The 20,776-nt window shown below is 41.5% G+C and overlaps 1 protein-coding gene across 4 annotated transcripts in view; it reads left to right on the forward strand.

Annotated features, from left to right (window-relative positions):
- Nucleotides 1–8,268: 8,268 nt before the first annotated feature.
- ZNF407 (zinc finger protein 407) overlaps nucleotides 8,269–20,776 on the forward strand; it is a 334,117-nt gene continuing 321,609 nt past the window's right edge. For all 4 annotated transcript variants that reach the window (XM_027650921.1, XM_027650926.1, XM_027650925.1 and 1 more), the window contains exon 1: nucleotides 8,269–8,346. The gene's annotated coding sequence lies outside the window, so the exon portion shown is untranslated. The remainder of the gene's footprint in view (nucleotides 8,347–20,776) is intronic.

Here is a 20,776-nt window from a genome sequence, read left to right on the forward strand (position 1 = left end):
TTCTCCACGAAAGAGGTATGCAGACTGTGTTTCTAGAAATATAACTGCTCTGAAATATCACTACAATACATGCTGTCTATGCGTTCCACAACGTTACAAAGCACAATTGAAGGGATTATGTATTTCTACAGTTGCTCTTCGGAATGTCAAACAGAATATAGTCAACAAAGGCAGCATCATTTTATAACCACAGACACCATCAGAACAGTGCACTGAAATAAGGCTGTGCTCTAAAATAGCCACTTCCTGTCAAGTTAAAACCATGTGCGTGAAACAGTGGGACCAATGAATTATGCAGACCATCTCCATGCCTCCTTCAGTCCCAGAGGAGATAAATAGCAGAAAATTTCCGTTTCTCCTAGCCATGAAAGAAAGCACTGGGGAAGCCACTCATGCCCAAAGGGGTATCCAGAGCTACTATTTCCCTCTTAGATCAAGAACGAGTATCCACCCCGTCTTTTCCTTTTTTTATAGATTTTGCAGCATCTCATCAGCCTTTTGAAAAAAAAAAAAAAAGGTGTGCATTTTTCTAAGGTCTGTACTGTTATACAACATTTCTAGCAATGTTACTTCTTGGTTGCGTTAACAGCTATTTGTTGCCACAGTAAGTTAAAGATAACTCTCCAATAATAGTGTCAGAAATAGGATTAAAGTTCGCTTCCTTTGTTAGCTATATTCTAGATATGCCATATCCCATGTCATAGAATATTAGGTAGTCTCAAATCCTGACCACCTAACTACAGAAATGGTATGTGCACTTTGTGTGTGTACATGTGCACGTATGTAGCTATACGTATATACATGTACACTTGCAAGATCTAATCCAGTCACCGACCTAAAAAAAAAAGAAAATCTTGCTTATTCTGATTCAGGTTTTTTCTTACTAAGGATTGAATAAGGGGAAAACAACTTTGTGGAGATGTCTAACAGCAGCATCTATATCTTTGACAGCTTGACACACATATCAAGACTTGATTGTAGAATCATAAAAGGGTTTGGGTTGGAAGGGTCCTTAAAGATCATAGAATCATAGAATAGTTTGGGCTGGAAGAGACCTTCGGAAGCCATCTAATCCAAGCGCTCTGCAATGAGCAGGATCAACTAGATCAGTTTGTTCAGTGCCCTGTCCAAGCTGACCTTAAATATGTCCAGGGATGGGGCATCAACCACTTCTCTGGGCAACCTCTGCCAGTGTTTCATCGCAAAAAAAATTGTTCATATATCTAGTTTAAACCTACACTTTTTAAGTTTAAAACCACTATCTCTTGTGCACTATTGCAACAGGCCCTGCTAAAAAGTTTGTCCCCCATCTTTCTAATAGGTCCCCTTTAAGTACTGGAAGGCTGATACAAGGTTTCCCCAGAGCCTTCTCTTCTCCAGGCTGAACAGCCCAAACTTTCTCTGCCTGTCTTTGCAGGAGAGGTGCTCCATCCCTCTGATCAGCTTGGTGGCCCTCCTCTGGATTCATTCTAAGAGGTCCACGTCTTTGTTGTCATGAGGACCCCAGATGGGGTGGGGGTCTCAAGAGGGCAGAGTAGAGGGGGAGAATCATGTCCCTCGACCTGCTGGCCATGCTGCTTTTGATGCAGCTGCCACTGTGTAATGATGCAGTTGCAAGTGTACACTGTTGGCTCATGTCCAGCTTTTCATCCAACAGAAAACCTCCAAGTCCTTCTCTGCAAGGCTGTTCTCAAAGAATTATGATTATTAGCAAGCCTAATGACACTGGGGATGTCCTAAAGTACCTGAGAAATATATCTCTAGGATGGCAGACACTACTCGGGTCCTGCATGAACACTGCCAGTGGAGTGGCAGCCAGCCAAATGCCCCAGAGCATATCTAATAGCATGAAGTGCCTATACATAGCTGGTCAAGGTCTGCCCATCTCCCTAGTACATTGTCCTAAGTCTTCCCCTTTTTTAGGCTATAGAGAATCGAACATTCACGAGTGGGAGCATATTTTCATGCTGATTATTAATGTGAAAGAATGAATCAGAATATTTTCATTTCCACTTAAAATCAGCGGGTTTAAGTGTGCAAGTTGCTTTTTTATATTAGATAAATACAGCTTTTAATCTTGAAGTAACGTTTCAAAAGAGAAGACTAAAAAATGTGTCAGCTAAAATCACAGAGAATAAGATGCTGACAATAGGAGCTGAAGGCATAGAGAGTTAAGCAGCCCTCCTGAGACTGAGAACTAATCAGGTCATCATCTGCTTAGCCTGTGAAAGTGGAAGATTAGGCTTACTCATGTAGTTATGGTTTTCCTTTTCAGTAACATTACTCCCAAGAAGCTTGACTTTGACTCCTGATAGTTATTCTTTTCAGAAGACAGCATTTAGCCTGTTTCACAAAATGTAATAAAATGCCTTGCTAGTTAAGAATGTTCATAGTTCGTGTTTAGACAAGGAAGATTGTGCAACTGTGCCTTTACCATTGACACAGGAGCTCGTGTCACAGGGGCTGGTGCCATTGAAGACACACGAGTTCCCCTGCTCCGGCTGGAAAATGCCACCTGCAAGTAACTTGTAAAGTTAAATACTGATGCATGAAAAAAGTCCTGAACACAATCTTCTCATTTCATAGATCCTGTTTGGTCTCCCCAACTCATCTCTGTGTGGCTCACCATTGGGTGCATGGGGTGCCTGTGTGTGCAAAACTCAAATATGGGTAAGTATATGTAACCGTGGCCCCTCGTTCTCACCTACCTCCAGGGATTGTCCTCACTGCTAACCACAACAGTCACTGCTAGCTATTTTCCACCATGGGATTTTCTAAGACCCTCATAAAACGTTTGCAGTTTCTTACCCTTTCTCCTTCCCACTTGTTTTTTTAGAAGACTTCTTTTCTAGGAAGGTGGTGACTATAGAATTGGTCAGAACTCAACAAAAGTCGTACTTCACCTATACTTATTGTCATACCTTTAAGAGGTATGTCACTAGCTAAATATTTTAAACAAATATATGAATAGAAAAATATGAACAGTTCCATGTTAACAGAGTGCATATTTGTCTCCTTAGCTCTACTGCCAAATATTTCAGTGACCTTCTCACTTTCATTCTTCAGAATTATGTATCAAGAACACCTCCACGGTGCAGGTAACTTTAACAAATATGTAGCAAATATTTTTCCTGTAATACTGCTACACGTGAGGTTCAGCAAGGCTCCATCTTGGGCCCTGTGTTCTTCAGCATCTTCATAAATGACTTGCACTCAGGACTGGAAGGGATACTAAGCAAGTGTGCGGATACCAAACTGGGAGGAACTCTTGCCTCCCTTGAAGGCAGGGAGGCCCTGCAGAGAGACCTTGACAAATTAAGAGGGATGGGCAATCACCAGCCATATGAAGTTCAACAAGGGCAAGTGCTGGATTCTGCACCTGGAGTGAGGCAACCCTGGATGTACGCACAGACTGGAAAGCTGACAAAGAATTTTTGCTAGGAAGTTTTGACGTGCAGAAACAACGGCGAAACATTATTTTCAGCATTTCTGTATTATCTGGTTGTTACAGTGTGACTCTTCTTTCTGAAGTCACTTAGAAGTCATTCTGACATTTCCACTACTTTCTAAGCAGGTCGTTGCCTGTTGTAATGGGGCTTTCCAACCCCGCCTGAGCATCAGCAGTTCCTTCAAAGTTTTTCAGCTGGTTCTCACATGCAATGAGTTGTTTGGATGGAGGACAATGGAGACAGTTCCTAGTTACTTAATCTGCTCTCACAGAGTTTTAAAAATTGCAAATACTATCTGAAAACATGCTTGCATTTTGTTATGTGATTCCACCCAGGTTCTTTGAGTGAAACTTGCCACATTCACATTCCTCAAGGCAGGAACGACAGCTGTGTTTTTCTGTGGACTTAAAAACAGATGTGTGGAAGTGCAAACATATAACTAGGTGTGGAATTTGGATTCTATTTGCTAAGAAACTTCACTCTTGGGAGGGGAAAAAACCCCCACAAAACGTTGCTTAAGCTCCAAAGTCCACTCTGTACAAGGTGTATCCTTACAGCATAGAAAAATGGTTGTGTTCCTTACTCACTGAGTAGTTGAGAACATCAGTGTGTAACTAGCAAAATCTTCCATTAAAGCTAACAATTTACACATATTCTTATTTCAGTGGAGGTAGCTCTAACAGGACTCGGATGTGTGTGCCAGGTGGATAACATGCTGACTTAGTGAACACAAAAAATAAGGATAATTCCAGCCAGGGAAGGGCGGAATGAGAACATGGGAGTATCAAATTTTTTGCATGTTCTTTTCTGATCTGATACCATATTAAATCTTAAAGTTTATGTATTAATGCATAATATATCAGTCTTGATGTTTATATTTGAGAACATTTGTCTACTTGAGAAACTTGCTTTGTAAGTTTCCAAAAGATTAATTATACAGTGGCAGAGCTGTAAATACTGGCATGCTGGACATCTTCACACATAACAGATAATACAGGGTAAAAAATGACTGTCATTTTACTGCAATGAATTATTATTAAAATGAAGTGAATTTTTATTAAAAAAATCACAGTACAAGAAAACCAAATCCTTGGAGCTTTGGCAGCGTCAGCCTCCAGACAGACTTATATATAGCCCTAGTTAAAAGAAACCAGATGTTGTGTATGTATGCATGGATAATGCTGATGTTGCTACCTGACTCAAAATCCTTTTGATGATCTCAACTGTGAAATAACATGAAGTGCCAGCCAATTGCATGTTCCCCATCCCTCAGATGCAGATACAATTTTCTTTAATTTTTTTTTTATATCTGTAAGAATAATTCAAAGATCATGCTAGCCATGTATTTTTATTCATGGAACAGAAGGGAATTTTTTTTTTCCTGAGCTTAGAATTGAAACTGTAATCTCTGTCATAGAAACCGGAAAATATTCAACATGACACGCTCCTGATATGTACCCTTCTGGTGTGAAGACACAAGTGGTGGCAGAGCCCTTGTATGAATTTCATGTAAGTTTCCATCACTCTTTTTTTATACTTAGAAATTCAAGAGTTAGTACTGCTTTACTTGTCTCCTTGCATTATTGCCTTCATGACAAGGCATTGAATTCCACAGACAGCGTTAGCATTCCCAATTTTGCAGCAACCTGATATTCCAGTGACTACTTCAAACGTTAGTTTCATTTCATCACAGTGAGAGGATCAGTAATCCAGGAAGTACATCCTTTCTCAAGCTGGCTTTTTTGGGGGGTTCTGGACACCGAACGTTAGCTATATAATCCACTTTGTAATGAAAAGCAGTGGAATGAGAGAAAATACAGTTTAAAGAAACACACAAACATAATCACGATGAAGAGATGCTGTGTTAGCTTCATTCCTGGTGAACAAGCTAGCAATGACAGTCTGTGCTGCCTTTGCCAAGTCACCCCTATAGAGTGCACTCAGATGTGCATGGGTCCAGGAGAAATAATCTCCACCTGCAGTTCTCAGTAGGTGGTGGCGTATCTTAACACGGGATCTTCTGGATGGAACAGCCTGAAGACTTAAACATTGGTGTTAATGGGTAAAAATGCTGGTCGTCTGCTTTAAGTAACCTCAGTATTCAGCAGCGTGGGGGGAAAAAAAAAAGAGATTTGGTGTACTGGTACACTCATATTGATGTTTGTATCCAGAAAGTTATACACGCAAAGATTTAAGTGATGTCTCCTGTTTGCATGTTTTCTATTGTGTATGTAAAACATTTTAATTGTTTGTGCTACATACACAACTGCTTTCTAGGACCATTTACTACTATTTTTTTTTTGTGATATTGGTTACTGTGACACTGAGTAGATGGCTGGTTGACTACTAGACTTTTACGTATCATAAATGTTACACACTTCTCATACCACTCCTCAGCTGGACTGTAACTTGGCTTTAGAGAAACATAACTTGGATTATTCAGGATCTGATGAAAGATCACATCTGACTCCTCAAGTGCCTCTGTGAAGATACCTCTCAGTGCACCTGCAGATATCCACGGCTCCCATGTGTTGAAGGCTTCAGGGATCTGCTGCGTGGTCATTTGCAGGATCAGCACTTTATCACTGGAGTGTATTTAACTTCTTAGCTGTCAGTCCAATGTTTGTAACAACAGATCACATTTTTGCTAGGAAAAAATTACCTTGAAAAGTCCACATAAATACATTCTGGGTTTACAATCCATTGATAAACTAGTCTATTAACTAATTAAATCTTCACTAACTAATCACTGAGTTATTCTACTTGCACTTTAATATATCAGTATTTCAGAACCTAGAACTAGCACTTAAATTTCAGCACCACTTTAAAATTATGTATATACCTAAGTCAGAATATTAAATGTAGGGACGTTTGTAAACACTTAGTAAACAGAGCTTAAAATAAAAAAAAATAAATTGGTAAAGGTAAAATTTTTTCTTTTATTAAGGCAGTGATTCTGCCTTAATTGTTGCTTCTCCTATAGCAATGGCTCCCTCTTCAGGTTATTCCTAAAATATATGCCTCTCTTCATCTGTTAGAAATATCTCAACTTACAAAACTGCACCTCTCATGATCACACCTTCTTCAGTATGTTCCCTCATGGTAAGCAGATGATGAAATAACTGGTGGACTAGGCAGGCTGACTTGGTGTTACATGGGTTTCAGACCTAAAAATCTTTTCAGGCATATGAAATAAATTTGTAAATGGCAGAGAAACAGAGTTTGAAGGACATCAAAAGATCATTTTACCTGTTTTCCCTGTGCTGAAAAGTAAAAAGAACAAGTAGACCTTTTAGATTTAATTATCGTTCTTAAAACTGTCAGTGTTACATGTTTACACAGCCTCAAACTACTATATATATATGTGTGTGTGTGTATGTATGTGAGATCCCAGAGATCTTTGTACAAATTAAGCAGTGTTCTGTGTAGATTTCCTATTACACGCAGGACAATTAAATTCTGTCCTGCAACCCTGAAGTACAGGACAAGGAGAGAGCCTTCTCTCACTGATGGTCTGTCTGGTACTTTACTGTTTTTAACCCTGTTCATTCATTTCAATCTTTCCCAAAACTCTGGTAAAGGGTAAAGTCTTGGGTTCTTGACTTTCATTTGATGAAAGGCTCGGGCCATAGCGACTGCTGCGTTCTCAAACCATTCTTCCAGTCTTTGCAACCCGTGACAGAATTGGCATTGCTGTGCCACAAACCTAAGACATTAGTCAGTGACTAATTGGATAAAGAGAACTCTTGTCAGTTCTAATTAGTAAGCTCGTGCACACTGTATGACTAGATAGCATCAGTGAACTCCAAATATATTCACAATGAGGTGCTCCCTCCAAACGTCTCTGTGCCATGGCCTTGAAGAACGCTAAACTCTGTCTACTAAAAAATACTGTGTAAAACCTGCATTTTAAAGATCGTAAGCAACAGTGAAAAAGTAATTGCATTCCACCACAGGTGTCCTAAGACTCTTTAGACCATGCTTCTTTACCTGGTTGTTATACTTAATCATGTGACTTAGCTTAAGAAAAGGGGAAATTAGGGTCTTCAGCATCACAGTTTCTTCATGAGCCTATAAACCCCCAGATACTTTACATATCGCCTCCCCCTCGCCTTATTCAGCCGTTTCTCTTCTGAAACTGCATCTCAGGAAAAGATTTAAGTATAGCTTGGAGACAGACTGTATCCCCTTCGAACGATAACCCTTGGGAAAGCCTGCGGGGCTGCGTGTCACCGCCTTGTTTCATACTCCTCCAGGACAGCTTTCTCAGGGACCAGAGCTAAGTCCCGCTGCGGCGCCGGCGCAGGGCGAAACTGGGAACCCCAACTTTATTTTAAGCACAGCCCCGCATGGCCCAAGGTTTTAACCGGGCAATCCAGCGCCGGGCGCTGCCGTGGGCACAGCAGCCACAGGCACACCGGACTCTGCCACGCGCCAAGGAAAGCGCAGTTTAGGGAAGCTCCAACACCGCGCGCTGGCTCCTGCCAGCGGCGCCTGCCCTCGCTCGGGCCGGGGCTCGGAGCTGCGGCCTCACCGGCACGCACATCCTGGGAAAACGCTGGGGGCTCCCTCCTTCCCTCGGGGCCACGGTGCCCGTCTCCCGAGGCCCTTCCCGAGCAGATCGGGGGCGATGTCCGGGCAGGGCAGGATGGCGGCACAGACAGAACGCCCGCGCGCGCGCTCACGTGACGCGGCGGCCGTTGGGCGCGCGGCCCCCCGCGCTCGCGGCGGCACGAGCAGCGCCTCCGCACCGACGCCCACCCCGCCGCCGCCGTCGCGTCACGTGAGTGCGCCTCGGCTCCGCCCCCCGCCGGGCGTGACGCAGCGCGGCGGATCTACGGCGCGCCACTGGTGACACGGCTCGGCACAAGCGGAGGCGCCCAGCTCCCCCTGCACGGTAAGCGGTGACCGCCGCGGCGCGGCCGCCTCGCCCCGCCGCCCGGCGGCGCGGGGAGGGTCACCGCCTCGGGCCCTCGCGGAGGGGGCTCACGGGGCTGTCGCGCCGCCGTCTCCCCTCGGGCTTTTTGGGCCTCTGCGCTGCCGTCGTTTTTTTTTTTTTTTGGCGGGTGGGCGGGCGGCGGCGTTGCCTCCGAGCCAATCCCGCGCATGGTCCCTCCCCCGCTGCCCGCCGATTGGACACGCTGCCGAGGGCGGGAAGAGCGCCCCGCGCGCCTATTGGCCGAGTCAGCCGGCCTCGGGGCCGCCGCAGATCTTCCCTTCCGCTGTGCCGCGGGCGGGCGGGAGAGCAGAGCAGAGCAGAGCAGAGGGAGAGGGAGAGAGGAGCGGAGGGAGAGAGGGAGAGAGGGAGAGCCGGGCGGGGCGCGGCGGGGGCGCGTGAGCCCCGCCGCATTGCGCGGTTCCGGCTGGCGCGTGCTCTGGGCTCCTGCCTCGCCCTCACTCCCTAGGGCTGGTGCGCACGCGCGGGGCTGGGCCGGGCGGGGCTGTGACGCCCGTGTCACCTGCCCTGCGGGGTGACAGCGGTGGCGGCGCAGGGCTGCTGGGGGCTGGTGCTCGGCCCCGTCGGCCGCCGCCCGCGGGCACCGTGCCGGGCAGCGCCCCTGAAGCGCCGCGCGGGGCCCGTTTGCGCAGGCGCGGCGGGGCGGGGCGGGGCCGGTGGTGCCGAGGGCGGGCTCGGTTCCAACCCGCGCTGCCGGGAGGACACCTGAGGTTTCAGCGTGCGGGGTTTGGCGCTTTTTCGAGTGGATTTTGCTGCCCGAACCCCTCTTTTTTTTTTTCCTTCCCCCGCCCCCACCCCAACTCCGCGCAGCCTTTCCCGAAGGTCGCTGTAGCGTAAGCGGGAATGAGCCTTGAGAAGTAGTGCGGTTGGCGGTGAGGGAAACGCACGTGACATCAGGAGCTCTGTACGCGGCTCTTAACAAGTGATAAACGAAGGGTTGTAGCCGCTTTCCCTTTATTATGCTTCAGTCGCTAAACAGAGCAGTCATAGAATCACTTAGGTTGGAAAAGACCGGTGAAATCATCAAATCCAACCTATGACCAAACACCACCATTTCAACTAGAGCATTGCATTAAGTGCCTCGTCCAGGCGTTCCTTAAACACCTCCAGGGATGGTGGCTCCACCATCTCCCAGGACAGCCCATCCTAATGTCTAATTACACTGTCTATAAAAAAAATTCTTCCTAACGTCCAGTTCAAAATTCTCCTGGCACAGCTTAAGACTATGATCTCTTTTCCTGTCCGTGGTTGCCTGGGAGAAGGGGCTGACCCTATCTGACTATAGCCCTCTTTCAGGTAGTTGTAGAGAGCAGTAAGGACTCCCTTGAGCCTCTCAGGCTAAACAACCGCAATTCCATCAGCTGCTGCTCCTCAGAGCACTTGTGCTCCAGACCTTTCACTAGCTCTGTTGCCTTTCACCGGTCTGTCTCCTGAGTCGTGAGCACCTTCTGTGCTGTCACAGTCTTGTAATGTTCAACATGGTTTTGTCTGATCTAGGGAGTTAGTAGATGCTGAGGGGACCTGTTAGATTGTGGCAGGGAAAGTATGTTCCCATAAATAGCACAGCAATTTATTAATACATTTTCAAAGGGGTGTATATCTTCAATAGAAAAGGTGGTTAAACCAAAACTACTGTTTTAGGTGGCCTTTGAGGGATAGGTTATCTGTGTATCTGTTATCTCAGGAGGAAATTCTTTACTGTGAGGGTGGTGAAGCACTGGCACAGGTTGGCCAGGGAAGTTGTGGATGCCCCATCCCTGGAAGTGTTCCGAGGCCAGGCTGGATGGAGCTCTGAGCAACCTGGTCTAGTGGAAGGTGTCCCTGCCCATGGCAAGGGGGTTGGAACTAGATGGTCTTTAAGGTCCTGTCATTTCTAAGCCATTCTATGGTTCTGTTGTTCTATGATTCTACCTTGTTTAATTTGACTTGTTATGACAGGTTTCCTGTTGCTCCTTCAAATAATTAGTGTGGCCTGTGAACCACAGTGTTAATCTTAAATGTAGTGTTAGGTAAGGAGAAAGGAAAGGAATGCTGTAGCTAGTGGTGATCTCAGAATTTACGTAGTTATAGCTTTGTTTCTTGTTTTCCTGTGCCCTCTTTGCTTCTTTGTGTAGTTGTTCTGATGCAGACTTGAAAGACCTTGGGTTTGTCATGTGCTTGTGTTCATCTATATCGTACTAAGCATGATGGTAACACTTAGGGAGTAGTAAATAATGGAAATCCAAAAGTACCAGGCTAATAATGGCAGAAGTGATTTGCTGATGGTGCAGAACAATAACAGACTAACATATAATTTAAACACTGGATGTAATTCCCTGTGATTCTTACCTTAATAATCTGAAGGTGTGGCCTGTGAAGACTGTAAATTTTCCATTCCTATACCAGAACATGAGTAATCAAGATGTTTGCGTGAAGCTGGAGCTTTGGATGCTGGGATCTATATTTTTCCCAGGTCACACCTCTTCATGAAAGATGAAGACAATTACAGGCTTCAGTTTGGTCTCTCCTGTAATCTCCTACACTATTCACAGCAAGTTACATTCATCATAGAAGTAACATTGCAGTCATTCCACCCTTATTTCATAAATTACTTCAGCATGGACATATAATCAGATTGTAGCTTTTATATATAAAATATGGAGCCTGGCAGTAATTGTATAATCCATACATTTTAAAAAAAGTCAAATGCACTGATGTGACAGCACGATGATGGACTGTGACTTTTTCAGTATGTTCAAACATGTCACTTTTATTAGCATTTTGGGAAATATAATTCAAACGACCTGAGTTAAATCCTTTACTATCATTCTTCTGTGGGAGCTGTTGTATAGTAACAACATCAAAGATTTCTAATTTATTTGCATGAAAGTTTTCTTTGTTAGAAACACTTTTAAAACTTAAGCTGCATTGTCTCTCTTTATAGAAAAACATAACTTGGAGTTACAATGCGTGTGAAGCAGATGTCAGTCACAATATTCCATTAAAACCAACCTTTTGTAGTGAAGAACAGCATTTTTTTGTTAGTGTGCACAACATTAAGAATAAGGTGGCTTTACTTTGCCTAGTTGGGTTTTTTTTAATCTTTTGAATATGCACAGATTTGTGGTTTTGTGCATGAGCTAAAATTTACAGAGAGATGTGGCCTGTGAAATGTGGTTGAACTGGAATTGTTCAGCGGCTCCTACGTTTGAAGTTCCTGAAATGGTTTAGAATTTAAATATTCTCATTCTTGGAAAAACCAAAAAGCTTCATTGGATGGATGACACCATCACTCAAATAAAAATATTGTTTTAAGATATGTCTGATCTAGTCATTAATTCCAATTAATGCTGTGGTATTATGGTGCATATAACCAAATCACCACCAGGTCAACTACACTATGGCACTAAGTGCCGTGTCCAGTCTTTCCTTAAACACTTCCAGGCCACGTCCCTGGCCTGCCCATTCCAGTGCTTAATCACACTTTGGATGAAGAAATTCTTCCTAATGCCCAGTCTAAACCTCCCCTGGTGCAGTTTAAGACTATGTCCTTGTCCTATTGCTAGTTGCCTGGGAGAAGAGGCTGAAGTACCATGCCTAGTACTAGGAGGCATAGGATTAACTGAGGACATCTTGGAGAGAATGAATTAGGAGTAGGGTCACACAGGAGGTGGCACTGCAAACTGCTTAAATCTAGCCTGGCCTAGGGTGTCAAAGTTCACGTGAAATCTCTCCAGTGATATTGGAGTGGTTTAATCTTTGGTTTGTTTGCCTTTGCAGTGGACACTCTTACACAAGTATATGAAAGTTTAAATATACCTATACCTACTTTTCTTCTAAACTGTGTACTTTTTTTTTGTCAATTTGGGCTGTGCTAACAAATAAACTCAGTCATTATTAGCCTGTGTTTTTAAAACCAGTGAAGGAGCAAAAAATGTTAAGATGTTTTTCTTGTAATCTCTTAATTTCTCACCTGCAGAAATTCCAAAGGTGATGTTTTGCTTTGCAGAAAGAAGCTGTATGTAAAATGAGGGAACCTACTCTGCAACTAGGAATTCTGGTAGTCCTGTTTCTGCTGTCTGCCAGTGAAGGGTCTGTAGTTACAGAAAAGTTAGCCCATTCTAGGTGTTGATGTTAAATATACGTGGAAGTTTTCATACTTACTTCATTTCAGTTCTTCTACAACAGTTGTACTACATTTTTTTTTCAGTAGTCTGGCCTGCTTCCAAACTGCTGTCTTTAATAGAACAGGTTATATAGACTGGGCTGGGAGGCTGTGGATATCCTTAAGTTTCTTTGGTCCTTGGTACAGGCATAAATTTTAATTGCCTCTGGCCTTCTAAGTCTAAAAATACAAGTTTTTGTATTTGTGTTGTGTGCAATGGCCAAGGAGGAGGCATGCAGAGTAATTAGGGTATGGAGTATTTCAGTGTGTACATCTGAATGTATACATATCTGTAGATTACTGTTTTGCTACAAATGCATGTATAGTTGCTTTTCTGTCTCATATTTCTTTGTTTCATTGTAGTTATAAAGAAAGTTTCTTGCTGTCCTTAGCCCCACCTTTGGTATTTCAAAAGTTCTTCTCAAAATATAGGTGAAAGGACATAAAAATTACTTATAAATGTTAAAATCCACTGCAATTACAAGGGGTAACAAAACTCATCCTAATAGTAGTACTAGGTCATCTTTTGTATGGAAATCGTTGTTTCATGTTTTGAGGTTTTTTTATGGAATCCTTACAGTTATGTGGTATATAAGCATTTCTGTAGGAAACATTCCAGCAAAAATTTGAAAAGTGTGGAGATCCCAACAAGGATTCTGGTTTAAGCAAAGACAGAAACAGGTTGTTGTGGTGCCATTTGGATGGCCTTGGGAGCTCTGGGATGTCTTTATACTTCCGTATATGTGAGTTCTCTCTAATCAGGTTTTCAAGCTTGGGCTCTCTCTGGAACAGCCTGTGGCTTGTGCCTGTTCCCATTTGGTGGGTTAATGGTTTGCTGTAAACATTTGCTATAAACATGTGAGTGAGTCCATGCAGAATTGGCTTATGTGGAGGAGTCTTACTTTACCTGTACTGATGGTGTATAGCATGTTGGCATCACTTCTGTGTTTGAGGGAGAAGCAGGAACAGGGGTGACCTTTCCATCTGGATTCACATGCAGAAGCATCAGACTCACTGCTCCTGTGCTGCTGGGGAAGTTGGTGCCTCTGGGAAGCACTGCACTAGCTGGGATGTGTGTGTGCTGTAGCTGAGTCTCACGCCTGCTGTATGCCCAGAGCTCACTGGCAGTGCTGGGGTTCCCTGCTCAGTGTTCTGAGCCCACGCAGGAAATCCTGTATAGCTGAAAAGTGTCCAATTTCCTGGTGCACGGGGGTGCAGGAAGCAAGCGCAAGACTTCTGAGGAGCACGTCTTGACATTCGTGGGATGCCCAGCACACGTGCTCATCTTTCTCCCCAAGAACCATGGCATTGGAATACGGCACTTTTGCATTTTGCAATGCCATGTGGTCTGTTAACACGGAGAAAGAAATTCCTTGTTGCATGCTTGCCTTCCGCTGAAAGCTTAAGTGAAATCATACATTATATTTAAGTTGGATTGTTCCAAGTCCTTGAGAAGAGAATAGCAAACTCCAGAAATTTAATAAAGGTAGAATGTTGCACTTTCCTAGTTCCTTGCTGTGTAACACACTTTCAGCATGGTTGTATTGACATTGGATTTGGGACATTGAATAAGCAGCAAGGACAGCAGTGATCCTTGTGTTTTTGGTTTTTTTTGTTTGATTTGTTACTTTTTTCTTTTTCACTTTCCATTTTCAATGCCAATGAAGTACAAGCTGTTTCTTTTCATGCTCCCCATGTAAGGCAAACCGAGGCTTACCTTCCTCTTTAAAGGGAAGGGGGTACTCGCCTCCTGTCATATAAATTGTCAATAGGATATACACTTCTGGGGAGTCAGAATGGATAAATAAAAAATCTAAAAGCATCGATAAACCGAAGCTTGTTTGTCTGTTTGCTTTGGCAGCTCCATAATAAAGTGCAATGAATGATAAAAATTACTAGTTTAGCCTGTGTACTAGTTTAGTCTTTCTTGGGCAAAGCCTGATTGTTATAAGTCAGAGCTAATTTTTTTTGGATTGGATCCAGTGCTAGCATAACATCTAAGTTCAAAGATACAGTACATAAAAATGTTTTCTGGATGTTGTCTTTAAAATCTGCCAACTTAGTTTCTATTCTTTTATTGGTACAACAATGGACTGATTTGAATTGCATTTTGTTTTCCTTCCTTGTTGTTCCCATTTTCATTTTAAATTATTTACAAGTCTGAGGCTTGGAGATGAGAGCCTAATGAATGCTTTAAAAAATAAAACCTTCTTCTTTAAGCATGTTATCCTTCATGTTTTGAATTTATAACCCAGGCCTTAATGAATAGTTTCCTTGTTATTCTCATCTTAGAATTTATGAGCTGTCCTATTTACAAGTTTTATCTATACAATGGAAAGATAATTCCTGTTTACCTTAAATGAACTGTTCTTTTTAACAAGTGTAAACTGCTAATTAGGAGTAATATGGCAATAAATACTATGTCAAACCTTTTAATAACATGAAGGTGTGATATTTAGTTTTTGAGCCTTTTTTTTGGTGCATTCCGTATAAGCATACTGAGTGTTGTGGGTTTTGCTCTCTCATATACATATCAGGTTAATAAAAAGTATTCTAGGTGTTTAGGTCCTCACAGAAGCAGGTTCACTTCTGTCCTGCATTTAGGTCGATATGTTTGTACCCACACAGTATTGATATTTCGATAAGCCTCATTGTTGGGAGGCTTCAGATAGATGGCAGACATTTGGAAGAACCCTTATGACTTCATGAATATTCCATGTAGTATTTTGTTAACAGTTAAGTTATTCTCCTGAAAAAAATAGCAGGAATAACACTAGTTGTTTTGTTTTTGAGTGTAGATGAATGTAATTTAATCAGGAAGGAAAGGAAACCTGGGACTAGAATTTGATGTCATTTACCTGACTATAAATGAGAGTATTTTCATTTAGTTTAACAGAATTTTTTGAATTTGTGTCAAAATGACCAAAATCAGAACCTGACACACGCTTTCCATTTCATAATTTGCGCACACAAAACCAAAGAAATAAAATTGGATTTTATTTTTTTGTCCATATTTTACCCCAAAAAACAGGTTGTTCTTGAGCAGACCTTTTATAACAGTGTTGTTACTTGTTGGTACCAGGAACTTGGCAGATATGTTGTATGAAAAAAAAACCCTCACTTTTTTTTTCTTTAGTTTTTTTCTGATTAAAGTGTCAAAGCTACAGACTTGTGGGTTTGAGTGCCTTTCTAAATCTAGGTAGCTTGAAAATTCTTGACAAGTATTTCTTTGACTTCTTTTTGTGTGCCTCTCATACCTGCAGACGTTTGTATGTAGGCTTTGTTCCCTGTCTGATTTTCTTTGTGTCACCCAAGGAGTTTCCAACAGGGATGGCAACCTGAGGAGGGAAGGGGAGGAAGTGACTGAAGACAAAGCTGATGTAGGTCTGACACTGGAGGTGTCTCCTGCTTCTCCGGAGCAGACATAAGGAGCTCCTTCTCTCAAAACCCAAGACTCCTTTTTGGGCATAAGGTTATTAGGTACAGTAGGTAGTTATTTAGAGAGGCCAAGGGAGAACCTGATTGTGCAGTTTGCTAGCTCTGTTCAGGCTGCTTAGGTTCTGTTTCCAGGAAAAAACATGCTGAACTTTGCTAGTGGAGGTTGACTTGCAGGAATGCTTTTCTCTTTTACTTCATTCACATCATCATGATTTTAGATGTTCCTTGTATCAATAAAGTGTGTTTTGAAGGAGAGTGTTGAATAAACCTTTTTTCCTCAGAGAATATATACCTTTGTATTTTTTTATAAAAATCTATCCCCATAATGGGATAGATTTCTGAGGAGGCAGCATACAGGCAGAGGTAATATATTACGTGAGCTACTGTAGATGGAGAAGTAGGCAAGCTTTCAGGCACATGAGCTTGTCTTCGTATCTGCTACTGGTACCAGGGTAATTAAAATATACTTGAAATGAAAACAGATTTAATCTCTGAAGTTAAATGTTGCATGGAAGTGCAGGTATGTAAAGAGTATGTCTTTTTTGTCAAAATAATTGTCAAATAATATTTTATTTATACGTTTGCTGTAAGTACTCAAAGGTCTTTAGACTTGCAATTACAGAGTTTTAGGCTGACAGTGCTGAGAAGACTTCGGTTGATGTCACTGTGGCCATAGTTTCATTTTTATTTTACTTTTCAAGTATTTTTCATCCTTGTAAGTTATGTTTCTGAGCTCAATATGACCTGTTTAGGGAGAGGAAAAATGCTTCACATAATATTTAAATTTTGTTTGAATAAGCCACCTAGAAAGCACAGAAAGAAAGGGTATAGTCCTTAAAATAAAATCGCAGTAGGAATTTTGCATTATAAAAGATGATGTTCATAGTACTGGATTTGTCTAAACCATCAGAATTGCCAAGCATAAGTAATTACATAATTTCACACCTTCCAGTGAAGTCAGACCCTGATGAAGAAGTTGACAGCCTGAAAGAGTCCGCTCTTTGACAGTGATGTGTGTATTCCCTCAATTTGTAGAGACTGTATCTAGGAAAACAAACTGAGCTTTAAACCCTTTACTTTGGATGAGAACACTTATTGACAGAGGGAGAATATTCCTTTTATTAAAAAAGTTTTCATACTTTAAATGCACAGATATTTCAGCTTTTCTGCTTTCAGCTAGTGTAGATTTTGCTGATACCAGGTCTTCTCGCTGTCTTGGTGCTCACTGTCTTTCAGTACGTTTGATATTCATATTTCTTTTTTATTCCTTCTTCCTTGCTGTGCTTTTTTTCTTCCTTTTCTTAAACAAATAGACAATATGGTAATACGAACTCTAATAGGAAAAAGGCATTGTTTAACTCAGTTGGGGTACTACTAATCCAGTCACCAAATGTAACCATAACGCAGCATGCATTTTAATTATTAAATATAATGGAAACTTTGCATTTTAAATCTGAAGCTATAAACCACTTGTTTGAAAATGCACAGTTCAGCACTATGATTTTAGCTTGTAGTGAATTACAGGGCAGTATTCTTTGATCAGTTATTACAAGTCAAAGATTAGTAGCATTCACTGCTTGTGTTAATTTTGAGAGTACATATAGGAGTCACTGCAGGTCAAATTGAAGCTCAGATGTGTATATTTTTAATGATTTAGTGAGCTGACTGGATAAAGCAATGTAAAAATGTATAGCTAATACAGTCACGCCAGTCATTCCAAATAGGGGTAATTTAAAGGCACATTTTAAATACTAATGCTCCCTAAAATTCCAGTACTTTGTAATATATGCTTTATTATTAAATGCTATATTGTTGAGATTTTGCTTTTAAAAATGTTTGTCTGAATAGTTCTGCAAAGTGGTCCTAATGCTCTTTCAGTGTCTTTCCAGTAAAGAAGAGCATCCAGGTAGAACAATTAATAAATGTTTGCTCATGTTTGTTCAATACATGTTGCTGTAATGAATATATTTTGACCATAAATGCTAATAAATACAGTGAATTCAAATGAAATAGTCTCATTGCTATGCATTTTTTAGCATAAAATGTAAAAGTACTCCTGGAGTGGATGTGGATTTTACTGATTCATCACGAAAGCTTACAAATCCTGCATGAGATGTGCAGGCTGTTTCCAGAAGTAGAGGATGCCAAGTTATTGAGCAACTTCAGTAGATTGGAGGAGGCTTTGCTTAGGTGCTTGCTTCAGGGTGCTCGTACAGCAGGCATGCTGTAGGTACAAGAACAAGACTTCTCGGATTCGTGAGAGGTAAATAATGTGGTAGTAGCTCTGCAGAGTTAGTATCTTATTTCTTTTGTCCAGGTTGCTAGATGTAGCAGCTCTCCTTTTCTGGACTTAGGACTTGTGCTTGCTGCCTTTCTCTAGCTGAGCAGGCTGCCCTCATGCTGGTAGAGAAGGAGCTGGATTTTTTTTCTTCTCTCCTTGTATTGTATGTGAGATACCGGTACCTAAATGGGGACTCCACGTCTCACTTTCTGATCCAGACACTTTAAATCTTGACATTGACCAGTACAGTAGTGGCCAGCATACCAGGTAGATAACGACTTGAGTGATTTTGGACTCTAATTTTGGGAATCGAGTGCAGATTTTTGTGCCATAGGACCACCTGATCCCTTAGAGGATCCTTGGCACCTGGTCTAATAGATCCTTAAAATTAATACTTTGTAGTTCTTTTTGCTCATGTACCTTTTTTGAGTGTGTGGCAGGAGGGTGTGTAGGTAATATCTTTCTACTGTGTTTGTTTTTTTACACATATTTTGGAAATATCCTCTCTTGTCTGCGTATGCCAGATAAATACAGTCTACCACAAGATCTTCACGTGAGGGTTCTTTTTTTTAAATTGTGACTACCTCAGAGCCTGAATCACTGTAGAGAACCAATGAATTTATAAACCTTACTTATTTGTATTGTTCTGGGAATAGGTTGCAATATATGTACATAGGCCTCATGGGCTGTAGTTAGGGAAGTGCTAAGACAGAGGCTTTTCTGATGAATAGACTTAGTTGAACCCATGGCCTTAGTGGTTTCCTCTAAACAAAAGAGTGCAGCATCACCTGGGGCATATGGGAACCTCTCTGGACTTCAGGTCTTTGCCAGCTTCCCTGGTGCCCCTGAGTGTCTGCAGGCGGCCGCCTGGCAGAGCTTGGTCATTGCTCCCACCAGCTTGTTCAGATCATCAGCTGCACTGTCAGAACTAAAGCAGGATTTTGTTCCTTTGTTACTTCTTTCTATTCCTTTCAGACTGTAAAATGGGGACACTGTCACTTTTGTCGCTTTTGTTGTGCTTTAGGAAAAAGCTGAAAACAAGATATTGCTGGTAGGAAATAGCCTAGGTTGTAGCCTGCACATTAAGGTCATGGGTTACTTGTCTCTTCTTGCTTTATTTTGTGCTTCATTTTGGAATCTACCTTCTTATGTATGAATCGTGTTCCATGCTGTCTTTTATACCCTTTAATCCTTTGGCTTCCATGAACTTCTGATGGTTTTTGTCTGTCTTTATCTTTCTGTTGCAGTTTTCATTGCACTATATGTTGTCCAATCTCCAGTTCCTGAATTTCTTAAGTCTTATATCTTTATAGATATAAAAAGAAGCTTATTTTTTACATGCTGCTCTGTCTGTCTTTAATTTTTAAGATGTGCTGATGTGTTTTGTCTTGTCTCTTCTCTGACACAGCTGATTTTAATGCTTTTTGCGGATCTCACTAATTTTTCATTTGTCCAGCTCCCAGTTGTACAGATTACTTTAGGAGATAGCAGTAGCATAGGGAGGTTTTCCTCCCCAGTCTGCCAGCCTGAACCTGGCAGGTCAGCAGCAGCTGGACGTCAGTACCTGGCATCCATCCACTCAGGGGCTCTGCTGCAGCCAGCTGACCATCTCCCAATGGTTCCTCAGGCAGAGGGGAAGATGGGTCTGAATTACAGTAGATGGCTCTTATTGACTGCTTTAAGTGCCCAAGCATTAAAATTTTTAGTCTGGTTGCTTTTTGCCTTCTCTCACATCCTTCCTTGCCTTCCTTCTGGAGCAGATTTATTTTTTTTTTTTAAATTTGTAAAAGGAAAAGTATACCAACTTTAAGTATGAAGTGGATTTTTACAGCCACGTTATAAATTCCAAAACTAGGTGGTTTATAATGGAAATGCTTAGGGGGGAGAGAGGAGGGCACGCTATAATGCATATGTAACCTTTCTTCCCTCTCTTTAGGGAATAGACCGTTTAAACTAAATTAAGTAAAGGATATAAATTGTGTTGTTTCAGTTTTTAATATTTCATGGCTGATTTTATAGATAAAAGTTACATTTAACAATAAATATGAAGAAGAATTTATACAGCCTGTTCTAGTTTGATATGGAACAGCAAATCCCATTTCTCTGTAGCTGTAAAGAAAATTCATTATAATGACTTTGATTGTAAGAGATGGCTTCATTGTGATTAGTTACGCTGATAATAAAACAACCTTTTTACAAATGGCACAAGATACGAGGTCTCATGTGTCTGCCTTTTAATAGCACTGATTTTGTGCATTTGCTACTTTTATTCTGTAGTCCTTTCATTTTTAACTGGGCACTTTGAAAATCTAGAAGTTATTAGAAATAGTCTAGTATAACTTAATTTTTCTTTTGAAACATTTTGGAGAAGGAGTTATTAATGCAGCTAAGCATTCTTAATTGTTGAGTTTTCAAAATATAAACTAATTTTATTAAAAAAATACAGGTTTATGTACTTTTATTCAATTCTGAATAACAAGTTTTGTAGATAAAATAGTGAAATCTGG

Source organism: Corapipo altera, unplaced genomic scaffold (genome assembly GCF_003945725.1).
Source record: "Corapipo altera isolate COAL_440 unplaced genomic scaffold, ASM394572v1 24, whole genome shotgun sequence".
Classification (NCBI taxonomy): domain Eukaryota; kingdom Metazoa; phylum Chordata; class Aves; order Passeriformes; family Pipridae; genus Corapipo; species Corapipo altera.